Source organism: Pipistrellus kuhlii, unplaced genomic scaffold (assembly GCF_014108245.1).
Source record: "Pipistrellus kuhlii isolate mPipKuh1 unplaced genomic scaffold, mPipKuh1.p scaffold_m20_p_16, whole genome shotgun sequence".
Taxonomy (NCBI): domain Eukaryota; kingdom Metazoa; phylum Chordata; class Mammalia; order Chiroptera; family Vespertilionidae; genus Pipistrellus; species Pipistrellus kuhlii.
Genome location: NW_023425471.1, coordinates 5820009 through 5835778, shown reverse-complemented (window position 1 = coordinate 5835778; position 15770 = coordinate 5820009). Strand labels below are relative to the sequence as shown.

Below are 15770 nucleotides of genomic sequence, written 5' to 3'. Positions count from 1 at the left end.
AGAACCATTGATTGGCTGCCTCCTGCACGCCCCCCTACTGGGCATGGAGCCCACAAATCTGGCATGCGCCCTGACTGGGAATCGAACCTGATTTCCTGGTTCACAGGTCAATGCTCAAACAGGGAGCCACATTGGCAGGGCATACAGTATTTTTAAAAATCTTTATTGTTGCCGAAGCCGATTTGGCTCAGTGGTAGAGCGTCAGTCTGCGGACTGAAAGATCCCAGGTTTGATTCCGGTCAAGGGCATGTACATTGGTTGCTGGCACATCCCCGATAGGGGATGTGCAAGAGGCAGCTGGTCGATGTTTCTCTCTCATCGACGTTTCTAGCTCTCTATCTCTCTCCCTTCCTCGCTGTAAAAAAATCAATAAAAATATATTTAAAAAAATCTTTATTGTTGAGAGTATTACAGATGTCTCCTCTGGTGGTGCCACCTCCTGGTTCTTACACACTGGCTAGTTTTTCTCACGTGCTGTACCAGGGTTGTTCTGTGTGACCCTATCAGATGAGGCCATGAGACATAAGCCCACGAGACTTTGCTCAGTTTCCAAAGTGCCCGGATTTCAAGGAATTTTATGATTTTTCTAAGGCCATGGAGCAGGGCTGTGTCATGGAAAGTGTCCTTGTGAATCTGGGGGGCAGGATGGAGTCAGCTCTCATTATTCCCCACTGGGAGCAGAGTTGCTCACCTGACAACACTTCCCCCCAATGAGCTAGTGGGCCTTTACTGAAACACTAGCAGGCGTCCTCAAACTTTTTAAAGTGGGGGCCAGATCACGGTCCCTCAGAGAGCTGGAGGGCCGGACTATATGAACTACTAATTCCTACTGTAACACCTCGGCTGCGCTCACTGCCCAAAAAACCTGGCGGGCCGGATCAGACTCCTCTGCGGGCCGCATGTGGCCCGCGGGCCGTAGTTTGAAGACGCCTGCACTACAGCAATTGGGGAAAGGAAAATCCAGCCTTAGAAACCCTGCTGCAAAAGCAGAGTCTTCCAGCACTCTACGTCCGTGTTCTTTCAGAGAAAAGAACTCGAGTCTCAACGGCCAGAGCACTTATGTAATTGACATTTTTCTTGGACTCGTTCCTGGCAATCATTTTGAAAACAAAAATCCTCATGTGCTTTTTCAAAACTGACTAAAGGAAGTGCAGGGAAAGGAGAGAGCAAGAGAGAGAGAGCAAGAGAAAGAGAGATGGGGGGGGGGGAGAGGGGGAAAAGGGGGACTTCATTGGGAGGACTGGCTGGTAGGGGAGACATTGATGATTTTTCTGGAGAGAAGACTATTGAAAGAGGGAGAAGTGAGAGGAATTGGAGAAAACACAAAAGGGGAAACAAGATGTTTCTTCCCCCAAGAGGATGGTATTTGCCTCATTGGCAGCACTTCTCAGATTGAAGGGACCTTCACTTGAGGTCCCATCAGCACAATGAGATTCCGTCCAGTGCCTCTGCTTTCCAGCTGGCCCTGGTTGTGCCGCCTCCTGGTTCTCACACCGGTCCTGGGTTCTCGCCCACCCCAGGGTTGGTCTGGGTGACCCTAGCAGATGGCAGAAGCAATGAGCTGTCACTGCTGAGACTGGCTCGCAAAGATATGGTGGCTTTCTGTGTCTCTGATCACCAGCTCTGGTAGAAGGCAGCTGCTGTCTGAGCAGACTTTCAGAGGGACCCACAGGGCTGCCCATGGCCAATGGCAGGGGCTGGAAACGGCTCCTCCACTCTCTCAGGCAAACCTTCAGATGACTGCAACCTGGCCCACACGTGGGCTGAAATCTCCCAAACACCCAGCTCAGCTGCTTCTGGATTCCCGAGCCACAGAAACTGAGAGATAATAAAGGTTTGTTGTGTGAAGCCACTCAGTTCCATACTGAACTAAGACGTCTGTGACGCAGTGAGAAAGGTCTGGAAATAATGGTCCCCCGCTGTAAATGGGTTAGACAAGTTTCCAAACTTTGGCAACGGGTAGATTTAATAAAAAGGCATGCTAAGTTTTCTGGAAAGACCTGACAAAGATTTCAAACTCTACAGCTGTTCAAAACGGAAAAAATTGCAGAATTATACATGGAAAAACCCCCAGTTATGCTTGATACTACAATCTAAGCAATATCTTATAATTAGCTAGCTATTAATTATAGTCAAACCTCAGTTCTCAAATGTCTCCCATCTCAAACAATTCAGTTCTCCACCCAGTTATTCTCAGAAAACTGTCTCGGTAGTCAAACAAAACTTCGGTTGCCAACCTGACAACCTTTTCATGGTGATACCCGTATGATCAGCCACCTGTCTCTAAGGGGACAGACAAACATAGAATGCACCATTATGAGTCAGTTTACCGGTAAACCTCATGTTGTTAACATCTCAGAAAATTTCTCTGTGCATATTTTCTAGTGGGAAGAAATGATTCCATTTTCTTTCTTTTCTTTTTTTAAAATATATTTTTTATTGATTTTTTACAGAGAGGAAGGGAGAGAGATAGAGAGCTAGAAACGTCAATGAAAGAGAAACACCGACCAGCTGCCTCTTGCACACACACACACACCCCCCCCCCCACCGGGGATGTGCCCGCAACCAACGTACATGTTCCTTGACTGGAATCGAACCTGGGACCTTTCAGTCTGCAGACCAGCGCTCTACCACTGAGCCAAACCGGTTTCGGCGATGATTCCGTTTTCAAACAAATCACTTCTCAAACAGCTTTCCGGACCAAATGAAGGTTGAGAACTGAGAATCCACTGAAATAGTAAAGGCAACAGGGAGGCCAGACATGCTATCACCTGGCCGTTTCGGTCTGCTCCCTGCGAATCACTGGGGGAGGGTCCAACACAGGTGAAAGGGACACACGTGCAGTCAAGTTGGGATGACACAGAGGACATGCCTGTCAGTCAAACCTGGATTCAGACATCATTGGCTAGAGCAAGTGAAGGCAATACAAGCCCATGAAATGTGGGAAAACATAATCCCCTAGAGAAAGGGGTTTGCAAATTCCTGGATTCCACCCCACAAAATAAACCCAGATAAAGCATCAATCTCATATTTCCATCTGGTGGAAAGTCCAGGTAGCTACAGGGCTAACTTTTTTCTATTTCTTGTGTTGGGGTGCCACCTGGTGGACATTTTTGTAATTGCATAAAGGCATTTATTTGCTTGTTTATTAATGTAACCTTTATTGTTGTGCATATTACAGGCGTCCCCCCTTTTCCCTATTGCTCACAGCCACCTGCTTCCCACCCTGCCTCAGGCCTTCACCACACTCCTGTCTGAGTCCATGAGTTATGCATATGTGCATATAGGTTCTTTGGTTAATCTCTTCCAGCCTCCCTCTTGCTTCCCTGAGATTCGTCAGTCTGTTCCATGTTTCCATGCCAATGGTTCTATTTTGTTCATTAGATTCCACATGTGAGATCCTGTGATAGTTGTGTTTCTCTGATTGGGTTATTTTGCTTAGCATTATAATCTCTAAGTATATCCATGCTGTCACAAAGTGACACAGGGAACATGCCTGTCAGTCAAAACCTGGAGACAGATCATTGGCTTGAGGAAGTGAAGCCAATGCAAGCTAGTGAAATGTGGTAAAACATAAATCATAAAATCCCTTTGTCTAGGATTCGCTCTCCAGGCTCCCTCTTGTTCCTCTGGCTTTGCTCTTAGAATATATATATATATATATATATATATATATATATATATATATATATATATATATATATCATTGATTTTTTTACAGAGAGGGAGAGAGATAGAAACATCAATGAGAGAGTCATCGATCAGCTACCTTTTGCAGGCCCCTACTGGGGATGTGCCCTCAACCAAGGTACATGTCCTTGACCGGAATTGAACCCCGGACCCTTCAGTCTGCAGGCTGACATTCTATCCACTGAGCCAAACCAGTTTCGGCTGGCTTTGCTCTTGCCTGTGCTCCTTCCATAGCCAGGTGGCCCTGCAGACCCCACGCACCATGGACTGATAGCAGCTGGGAAGACAAGCTATACTGGCCAGATATGGACTAGACTGTGCTTTAATACGGAGCAGAGGGTCTGAGCATTGGCTTTGATCTTAGCTCTGTTGAAGACAAAATGATATTTTTTTTCCATGGCGGGATGAAGGGAGGTGGGAACTGCGAAACTCAGGGGTTTAATTCCACAAAAATAAATCTTTCTACATACCTCATCCTCCTGTATGAGACTCAAAAATCCCTTTTTTCATGACATTGCAAGAAGCCCACTTCCACAGGCAACAGGCGGGGAGAGGGAGAGCTCCCCACCGATGATATGAGTGGGTACTTCATTGGTTCTCAAGGTGCGGTACCAGACAAGTAGCATTAACCTAAGAAACATATTGGCAACGCAAATTCTCACATTCCATCCCAGAAAATAAATCCAGATAAAGCATCAATTTCTTAAATTAGATTTCCATCTGGTGGCAGTCCATATAGCTAGTTCTCCCAGCCCCCTTATTTCTTATGTTAGGGTGCCATCTGGCGGAGCTCTTATGTAATTGCAAAATTATCCCTTTCTCTCTCTCTCTCTCTCTCTCTCTCTCTCTCTCTCTCTCTCTCTCTCTCTCTCCCCTCTCTCCTTCTCTCTCTCTCTCTCTCTTTCTCTCTCTCTCTCTCTCTCTCTCTCTCTCTCTCTCTTTCTCTCCTCTCTCCCATATCTCTTTATTTAACCTTTATTGATGACAGTATTATACTGTAGATGCCTTCACTTTCCCCATTGCCCACCACCACCCGGTTCTCGCCCCACCCCAGGCCTTCACCACACTACTGTCTATGTCCATTAGTTATGCATATGTACACATAAGTTCTTTGGTTAATCTCTTCCTGCCTCCCATGCCCCTTCCCTTTGAGATTCATCAGTCTGTTCTCTGTTTCCATGCTTCTGGTTCTATTTTATTCATTTTTTAAAAATATTTTTATTGATTTTACAGAGAGGAAGGAAGAGGGATAGAGAGCCAGAAACACCAAATCAGCTGCCTCTTGCACAGTCCTCACTGGGGATGTGCCCGCAACCAAGGTACATGCCCTTGACTGGAATTGAACCTGGGACCCTTCAGTCCGCAGGCTGATGCTCTATCCACTGAGCCAAAGACCCTTGAGTTCGCAGGCTGACGCTTTATCCACTGAGCCAAACCACTTAGGGCTATTTTATTCATGTTTATTTTGCTCATTAGATTCCACAAATGAGATCATATACTTGTCTCTGACTGGCTTATTTCACTTAGGATCTACTCATTTACCAATGGCTCTTTGCAGATCTTAATTTTAATAAATAATGCTGCTATGAACATAGGGGTGCATATATTCTCTCTGATTGGTGTTTCGTGATTCTTAGGATGTATTCCTAGAAATGGGATCACTGGGTCAAAAGTCAGTTCCATTTTTAATTTTTTGAGGAAACCCCACACTGTTTTCCATAGTGGCTGCCCCAGTTTGGACAGGTACATTAAAAACACAAACAAACAAACAAATAAAAGACATGTGACCACTAACTTACACCATAAATAAGAATAAACTCAAAATGGATAAAATACCTAATTTTAAGTCACAAAAATCCTAGAAGAATAAGTGGGCAGCAAAATCTCAGACATCTCACATAGCAGAATTTCACTGATATATCACCTAGGGCAGTGGTCTGCAAACTCATTAGTCAACAGAGACAAATATCAACAGTACAACGATTGAAATTTTTTTTGAGAGCTGAAAACCGACTTCTGCGCATGAGCAACGAAGTTTCAATCGCACTGTATGTGCGTGCCCGCTCATGGTATTTTGTGGAAGAGCCACACTCAATGGTCCAAAGAGCCGCATGTGGCTTGCGAGCCGCAGTTTGCTGACCACTGGCCTAGGGCAAGAGAAACAAAGGAAAAAAAATAAATAGGAATACATCAAACTAAAAAGCTTCTGCATAGAAAAAAAAAAAAGAACAGCATCAAAATGAAAAGGGAACCCACTATATGGAGAACATATTTGCCAATGATACATCTGATAAAGGGTTAATTTCTAAAATATATAAAGAACTCATACAACTCAACAAAAGGAAGACAAACTCTACAATTAAAAAAATGGGCAAAGGACCTCAATAGATACTTTTCTGAAGAGGACATACAGATCGCCAACAGACATATAGAAAATGCTCATTTACTTATCATCAGAGAGATGCAAATTAAAACAAGAATGAGGTATCTATCACCCCACAGCTGCCAGAATGGCTATCATCAACAAATCAACAAACAAGTGCTGGTGAGGATGTGGAGAAAAGGGACCTCTTTTGTGGTGGGAATGGTATTTATTATGTTTTTTTATGTTACAGTGTTACCCAGTGGATTCATCTTGTAATTGCAGAGTATATTTTCTTCTATTAATTGAGTGCCACTAAGTAGAATTCTCATGTATAATAACTCCATAGATATGTTTTTCTTATCACTTTTTTAAGAATGCCACCCAATGGAATTTTCCTGCAATTGCAGATCAGAGTTTTTCTTATTTCTCAGGTTAGAGGGCCACCTGGTGGCATTGTGTAATTCCAAATGAAATGTTTTTCTGGTTACTGGTCTCTCTCTTTACCCATTCTGTCCCTCTGTCCTCTCTCTGTTTACACACACACACACACACACACACACACACACACACACACACACACACGACTCTTGAACCAGAAGGGGATTAGGGGTGCCAACCCCCCCATAGTTGAAAGTCTGAATGTAACTTTTGACTCCCCCAAAACTTAACTACTAGTAGCCTACTGTTGATCTGAAGCCTTATCAATAATGGCTCACTGCATAGCGAATGCTATTTTCACAAAATAATCATTGGATTTCTTTTGGTCAGTATAAAACAGGTATTACGGTCAGTCTTTCTAAAATTGAAGAGCCAACACAAACTTTTGAAAGCGGGAGAATAACTAATAGGAAAAACATAGCTGATTTGAAATTACATGAAAATTCTATCAGGTGGTGCTCTAACCTGAAAAATAGGAAAAACTTCTCTGATCTGCAATTATAGTAAAATTCCATTGGGTGGCACTCTAAACAGACTACAGAAAAGCATCTGTATGCAATTACATGAAAGTTCTACCTGGAAGCACTCAATCCGAAAAAATATCACTCTGCAATTACTAGGTAATTCCAATGGGGGGCGATGTATATATATATATATAAAAAAAAAAATGATAGGGCATGCAATTACATATAATGTCCACACGATGGCACTCTAACACAATAAATAAAACGTCATTGCATTTACACTACATTTACACACGGTGGCACTCTAACACAAGAAATAAAAAAATTGCCACGGCAGTTACATAAAAAGTCCAGTAGATGGCAATCTAACATAAGAAATAGAAAAGATTGGTCTTTTCTGTGGGGGAAGGGAATTCTTTTGGCATTTATCCAAATAAGGTATTATTACGAAATGTGTGGTGATAAATTTATAGGATTTATTTACTTAGTAAATTAAAATTTAGCACACATATTTTCAGTGCTTTGGACATATTTTAATTATACTAGTATTCTTTCATTTTGTTGTCTTTTTTGTGCCTACAAACAGGTCCTCTAGAACAGATACCAAATATCTAACTTTTCTACATCCGCAGCCTCTACCTCAAATTTTGATATATTGAGAATTCAATAAATAAGTAAATAAATATTATTTTAAAACTGCTTGTTTATTTAAATTACAAATATTTTAAATCCTTACCCAAGGATATGTTTTTTATTGATTTTTAGAGAGAGAGGGAGGGAGGGAGAGAAAAAGAGAAACATCAATGTATAAGAGGAACATTGCCCAGTACTCACCCGAACCTGGGATCAAATTTGCAGCCCAGGTATGTGCATTGACAGGAACTGAACCTGCAACCTTATTATGTACGGGACTATGCATTAACCAAATGAGCCACCAAGCCAGGGCTAAACAGTCATTAAATAAGTGAAAGAAAGAATAAAAATGTGAGAAGAAATGGTGGAAAGGCAACATGAATAGAATATAAATCTAGAGTCTGAGCTCTATTCTCTATTCTATCCTACAGATGCCCAGGTAAAGGATGCACAGTGGTGGCCCAACTAGGTTGAACAAGTAGGGAAAATGTAGAGAAAAATATGACTGAGACTGAAATAATGAATTTCATTTAAATGACTTCCTAGGTTGAGATTTTTGTGGGGGTATAGTGAATTTTATTGATCATATATGACAAGTTTGGCCTCCCTAAGCCCATTCCTTCCCTTGTTCAAAGGGTCTGGGGTGCAAACTGTGGAGGTCAGGAGATTCCTAGTGTGTTGGGGATCAATTTGGGATAGGAACTCCCCAACAGCTGAGGACCTCTCTTCCTTTTGCTGGGGCTGGTAGTCCAGGGGGCTCTTATTCCTTAGAGGCCACGCAGACCATAAGGCCTACCAGCCTCTTTCTATAGCCAAATTTATTGTCATATTAGGGAACAAGCTTGACAAAGTGGTCATTGAGGGCAATGCCAGCCCCAGCATTGAAGGTGGAGGAGTGGGTATCACGGTTAATGTCAAACGAGACAAACTGTGCTTAGTATTACCCTTGAGAAGACCCTCTGATTCCTGCTTCACTACCTTCTTTATGTTATCATATGTGGCAGCTTTCCTCAGGTAGCAAGTCAGATCTACAATTTACATATTGGAGGCTGGGACTCAGAAGGCCATGCCCGTGAGTTTCCCATTCAGCTCAGGCATGACCGTGCCCACAGCCTTGGCAGTGCCAATAGAAGCAGAGATAATGTTCAGGCCAGCCCCTTGATCATCACACCATAATTTCCTAGAGTCTCCATCACACGGTCTTCTGGGTGGCAGTTGATGGACTATGATCATGAGTCCATGATGCTAAAGTTGTCATGAATGACCTTGGCTAGAGGGCCCAAGCAGCTGGTGGTGCAGGAGGCATTGCTGACAATCTTGAGGGAGTTGTCACACTTGTCATGGTTCACACCCATCACAAACATGGGGCGTCTGTAGAAGGGGCAGAGATGATGACCCTCTTGGCTCCGCCCTTGAAGGGAGCCCCAGCCTTCTTTGAGGTAGTGAAGACACCAGTGGACTCTACCACATACTCAGCACCAGCATCACCCCATTTGATGTTGATGGTACCTCGTTCCTGGAAGATGGAGATGGACTTTCCATTAAGGACAACCTTCCTGTTCTCAGCCTTAACTGTGCTTTTGTACTTGCCATGAATAGAATCACACTGTAACATGCAGACCACGTAGTTTAGATCAATGAAGGGGTCATGGATGGTGACTGTATCCACTTTGCCACAGTGACTAGGCACCTAATATGGCCAAATCCTCTTACTGTGGCCTTCACCATCCTGTCTCAGGATTGCAGCTGGCACTGCACAGGAAGACACAGCTATCTGATGAACAGCAGGAGCAGAGAGCTAATTAAATTTTTTTTTAATACCGTTTCCCCGAAAATAAGACGGTGTCTTATATTAATTTTTTCTCCCAAAGTTGCGCTAGGTCTTATTTTCAGGGGATGTCTTATTTTTGGGGAAACATGGTAGTTTTGCTGGTAATGTTTTTATGGTATTTTTCTTCTTTTTTATAAAATATATTTTATTGATTTTTCACAGAGAGGAAGAGAGAGGGATAGAGTCAGAAACATCGATGAGAGAGAATCATCAATCAGCTGCCTCCTGCACACCCCCTACTGGGGATGTGCCCTCAACCAAGGTACATGCCCTTGACAGGAATCGAACCTGGGACCTTTCAGTCCGCAGGCCGATGCTCTATCCACTGAGCCAAACCGGTTTCAGCTAGTTTTATTGACTTTTTTTTTTTTTTTTTTTTTTTTTTTTTTTTTTTTACAGAAGGAAGGAAGAGGGATAGAGAGTTAGAAACATCGATGAGAGAGAAGCATTGATCAGCTGCCTCCTGCACATCTCCTACTGAGGATGTGCCCTCAACCAAGGTACATGCCCTTGACCAGAATCAAACCTGGGACCCTTTAGTCTGCAGGCTGATGCTCTATCCACTGAGCCAAACCAGCAAGGGCTGGATTTTTTTTTTTAAGTTAGCAAATTAAAAGATAAGAAAAATTGGCAAAATTTATTTAAAAGGATGAAGTTCAGCGAGATGATTAGGCTTGAGTTTTCAAAAGCCATTGAAATTATTTCTGTCATTTAATTGTTCTGGAACTTGGTTTTAGAATTAAATGTTGGGGTTGCTCACCCCAAGGAGCCTGGAAAAGCTGCCTGTGTGGGTCCCCTGAAGATTCATCTCAGAAAGGAGTTTCCAGCTTTGCCTAAGGCTGGGCTGGACCAGCAGCCATGGGAGGAGGAGGTAAGGACCTTCCAATTTGCAGAAGAGGCACAGGAGGCCACGTTTGCCTGAAGAGGTGTGGGAAGAAGCAGCACTTGCCTTCTTGCCCTCCTTCGGACTCTGCCAGGTTTGAACAGACTCCTTCCTCCTTCTGAGCTCCTGACTCCATTGAGACCTGCTCACCCAGCAGGCACCCACTGCGCAGCCTCAGTACTACTCATTTCCATGGCTCTAAGGCTGTTTCTGAACCAGAACTAATCTGTCCCATCTGACTGCCCTGAAGTTCATGGTCACACTGGTCCTTGGGGCCCACTCTCCATCCATGTCTTCTGTTTTGTCTTTTGCAAGCAAATTTGCATTTTTTTCTGAACTAAACAACTGAACTGAAAAGAAATCTCAAATGGTGGCATTTCAGACATCAGCCACGGAATAGGGATTCCCCCCCCCCCCCCAGAAGAATATGAGTGTGTTTTGGCCTGTGCTCCGTGCTGCTTACACAGCTGGGAGCTGCTGGCACCACTTGGCTTTGACTCCTAAGGAAGTTACAAAATGCCCTGCTCCCTGGCTGTTAGCCTATTTAAAAATAAAAATGGGTTTGCAAGGCCCTGGTCTTCATGTGGTCTGCCATTAGTCACTGCTCCGTTCCCTGGAGCTTCAGCTTTAGGCAGCCCAAGTCTCTTCTCCTCGACCACAGCTACCTCAGCTTCCCCTACTGTGAGGCCCACACAGGCTTCCAACCCTTCGGAATCTTCTTCCAAATGCCACTGCTTTGCCTCCACCCCTCCAGCCTCGTTGGGCCACCACTGTGCGTCCCTTACCTGGGCTTCTGTGGTGGTCAAATGGCCAACCTCCCTGTGATACTGTCACTGCTCTGGTCCACTCTCCACACAGGATCAAGGGGATCTTCCAAAAGCACAAATCAGAGGTCAGGCTCCCCTTAGCACCGTGCAGGCCTTTCCACTGCAGTTAGAGGGCAACACGAACTTCCTGCTAAAACCCAGGGGAACTACCTGCTCTGCCCCTCACCCCTTCTTGCCTTTCTTCTCTTCGCTGTAGATCAGCCACATCTCTTTCTGGCCTACTTATACCTGGCTCAGGTCTTTGCATAGATGGCTGAGCCAGGTATGAGACCAGACTTTCTCTGGTCTCTGCCCTCATGCCCAGAGGTTGCACCAGTGAAAGGCACTTCCTAGGATGAGCGAGTTGCTTCCATTGGTCTAATGATCTCTTCCACGAAGTGATCTTGTTCAGGTGAATGGGCCCTGCTTATTTGGCTGCCCCATCCCTAGAACAGGAAGTCTGTTCAGGGTAGGCATATTGGGCATCTTGCTCATTTCTGAATCCACAGAGCCTAAAAGAGCGCTGGACACACAGTGGGTGCTCAGTAAGCATGTTTTGATGGAATCCTCTTCATTCAGGCTAATATAAGTGTCACAATCCACTTGGGGAGCTTTTTTTTTTTTTTTTAAATAAATCTTTGTTATTCATATTATTACAATTTTTTTCTCCTTTTCCCCCTCCCATAGCTCTCTTCCACCTGGTCCCCACTTGGGGAACTTTCTTGCATCTGTTACGACTATGTACTTGCACAGAACCTCAGTTAAATCACTGAAAATTATGGTACTGGGAAGTGCTTGATATTGAACATTTCAGAGGGTTCTATACATCTGATGTTTTTTTGTCCAGTGTGAGGAGAGTTGGGAAATGAATACCCTGTGAGGCTGGCATGACTTCAACTTTTAAAAGTCTAAACCTCGTAGAAACTGCACAGATGATGTCTTGGAATCTTTTAATTGCTGTTCTTTTACACAATTGAGGAAGTGGCCTCATTTACTTAGGTTAAATGTTGACATGGCATTGGTTTCTTTAAAATGAAAAAAAAAATCGTTCATACAAATCTAAAAGATTTTGAATAATCTCACTTCACTTCACGGGCATTAACTGCTAATATTGGTTTATGATTTTCATTTCTCTTAGACCAGTGATTCTCACCTGGGAGTGGTTTTGCTTCCAGGGGACATGGGTAATGTCTGGAGACATATTTGGTATCATGATCTGGAGGGTGTTGTTGGCATCTGGTGCTTAGACATAAGGGATGTGGTTAAACATCCTACAGTGCACAGAGCAAAGAGTGATCCAGCTCAAAATGTCAATAGTGCTAAGATTGAGAAACACTATCTTTGTCTTAGACTATGTAAACTTAATGATGCACTGAAAAGTAAGAAAAGACATTTTATTTATAGAAACTTTGGAAGTATAGATAAACCCAGAGATGAAAAAACAAGCAAACAAAAAAACAAAAACAAAAAACATCTGTTAATCCTTTGATTTTTTTTGGTTTCTAGTATTTTTTTCTACGCACATATATATTATTGTTAACCATGTCCATGTCAATCAGGATTATTTTACAACATGGTTTTTGACAACTGCATAATGTTTCGTTGTATGGATGTAACACTACTTATTACATTATTTCCCAACCACAGGATATTTACATTTTCTAATTTTATCTCACATTCTCAATGTTTTGATGAGGAATGAACATTTTGGTATCTGAGTTTTGTGCAGAACTATGCTTATTTTTGTGAGATGTATTCTTAGAAGTTGAAGTTATGTTTCAAGGCTTCAATTGCTATTTTTAAAAACTAGTACCTAGATTGTGAGCTCCTTATAGGTGGAGACATACTTTACACTCCTTGCTACCCCTCACTGTAACTTGCTGTTTTAGGTGAGGCTCCCTCAGAAGTGGATCTGAGAATAAGATTCAAATGCGAGTCTTTTAGGTGGGAAACACCAGTCAAGGAGTGAGAAAGTGAGGCAGGGGAGGGAAAAGAGCCAGTGCAAGGGGTGATAAAGAGCAGGCTATTCTCAGGATAACTGGGACTCCACGCCCTTGAGCATCTTTATGATCAGGCATGGAGCACGCCTCAGAGGTGTCCCACCTGATGGAGGAGGAAGCCAGGGTATTGACCTTCCCACTCCCATTCATCATGGCTCAGGGCTGCTCCTGGGGCACCCCCAGCCACTCTGCTCTTCCTTCCAGGGTGGATGTGCTCCCATCATGGGAGAAAGCCCCTAGCTGGAGAGTGACTGGTGCTAGCAGGAGGGAGCCCGCAGCGGGCAAAGGGATGGTGAGTGCCAAGGTCATTACCGTTGGCTCACTGAGAGTAGAGGCTACACTGGCCCTGCAGCAAATACACAATAGCTGCCCACTCAGTACTTTTCAAATAAACTAATGACACTTTGCACCTTTTTCCCCTTATAGCAGTGTTTCCCAAAGTGTGGTACGCATAGCCCCAGGGGTACGGGAAGAGTTTGGTGGGGGTAAGCGTTGCACCGGAGTTTGGTGGGGATACGCACTGCACTGTGCTTAGCTGCACCTAATTCTACGTTCTCATGAATATGAGGGGTACTCAGTGTTACGAAAATTATAGAAGGGGTACACATATGTCAAAAGTTTGGAAATACTGCCTTATAGGATGAAAGAGTCACCCCAGCAACCTTCCAGTTTACAAATGATAAAATGGGTCAGAGAACTGGAAGCTTGTCAAAGCCAGGCTTCTTCTCCTCACCCAATGATGGAGGACTGACTCCCTGGGCCTGACTGGGATAATAAACTTGAGTCTTCCCGTAACTGAGAAGTAATGAAGCATTCAGCTCTGGATGCTGGGGTGCACGATCTTTCCCTTAAGCATTCCAAATACCCCTCTGTCCAAGAGCTTTGCAATTGCTGATTCCTTCTGCACAGAATGCTCTCCCCTAGATCCCTGCACAGATAACTCCCTTTCATCATTCAGGGCTTGGCTCCAATGCCACTTCCTCATTGAGGCCGCACTGGCCTGTGGTTAACTTAGCTAATAAGTTCAGGGAGAGGTCATCAAATGCTCAAAACACATAAAAGGCCCAGAAGCCTAGAAACTATCCAGAGACTATCATGAACAGTCAGCTCATGAGGGAGACATTATTTGCCACAGCTCTCCATGATCTGTGTGGGTTGGATCTACTGGAAGAGTGAGTTTCCCAAAGCCCCATTCATGAAACAAACAAACAAAAAAAGTGAACTGTATAGGAAATGGGCAGGCAGTTTGGGCAGAAGGAACTGGAGAAGGGACAGTCCCCGCAGATGCCCGTTCAGCACAGACAGGGCAGGGAGCCATCTGAATTAAGTTTGTTGTGATGCTGAGCATCTTCTTTCTACTATCTGAAGTCCACCCTCCACCTTCTCCCCTTTGCCCTGCTGTGGCCCAGGTAGCTGACCTGCAGGAGTTACCTCCACAGGCCCCTTACTCTTGGGCTTTCTTGATGGGAGCCTAGAGGGATCAGTGCTGGTACTCCTTGTGGGTTTTGTTGTGCTTGTCCAACCCTTTATGAATACATCCTTTGTTAAACTTGTTTCCACGTACCCAGTTCACATGCTCCATTTGTTTCCTGCCAGAACCTTGACTGAGACAATATTTTAGCATAGTTAAGACTCACACATTCATCTTAGCACCTATTTATTTCAGAAGCTTTTACATAGTCATTTGAAATGACATCATGTTTGGTTCTCTTTTTCCTTTGTTGAAGGTCATGTTCTCTCTACCCTTTTCCATCTTTGTTTCCTCTTTTTTTTGAGAGATAATTTAAATATAGTAAAGTGCACCAGTCTTAGAAGTACAGCTGATGAACATGTACATTTGTATATGCCTGCAGAACTGCTCCTGAAATAAAAATCTAGAACTTTTACAGCTTCCCTGAAGAGTCAATCTCTCAGGTGCCTTTCCAGTTAATACCACCTTCCCAGAAGTAACCACTGTTCTTTATTTATTTATTTTTTAAATTTTATTGATTTTTTACAGAGAGGAAGGGAGAGAGATAGAGAGCTAGAAACGTCGATGAGAGAGAAACATCTACCAGCTGCCTCTTGCACACCCCCTATTGGGGATATGCTCGCAGCCAATGTACATGTCCTTGACCAGAATAGAACCTGGGACCTTTCAGTCCGCAGACCGACGCTCTACCACTGAGCCAAACCGGTTTTGGCTAACCACTGTTCTTTAAAAAACATTATGTATTGGTTTCAGGTGTACAGCTAAGTGGTTAGACAATCATATGCTTAACAAAGTGTTCCTCTTGATATTTCTGGTACCCAACCAGCACCATATATAGTTATTACAATATTATGAACTATATTTCCTATGTTTTATTTACTTCCCCATGACTATTTTGTAACTGCCAATTTGTGCTTCTTAGTACCTTCATCTCTTTCACCCAGAGCCCCAAACCCCTCCCATCAGTAACTACTGTTCTGATTTCTGTCACCATAAATTAGTTTTGTCTGTTGAACCTCATATAAATGGAATTATATCATATGTGCTCTTTCTTATCTGGCTTCTTCATTTGGTTTAGTATCTATAAGATTCAGCCATGTTGTTGAATGTCCTCTGCTTCTAAGTTTGATTTCACCTTGATTAAAATTAACATCGTTTCGGGTTTATATAAACTTAGTTACTTGTCTAT

At 43.4% G+C, this 15770-nt stretch overlaps 1 pseudogene; it reads right to left on the bottom strand.

Moving 5' to 3' along the window:
• Positions 1 to 8233: 8233 nt before the first annotated feature.
• Positions 8234 to 12323, bottom strand: LOC118720150 (annotated as a pseudogene).
• Between the last annotated feature and the right edge of the window lie 3447 nt (positions 12324 to 15770).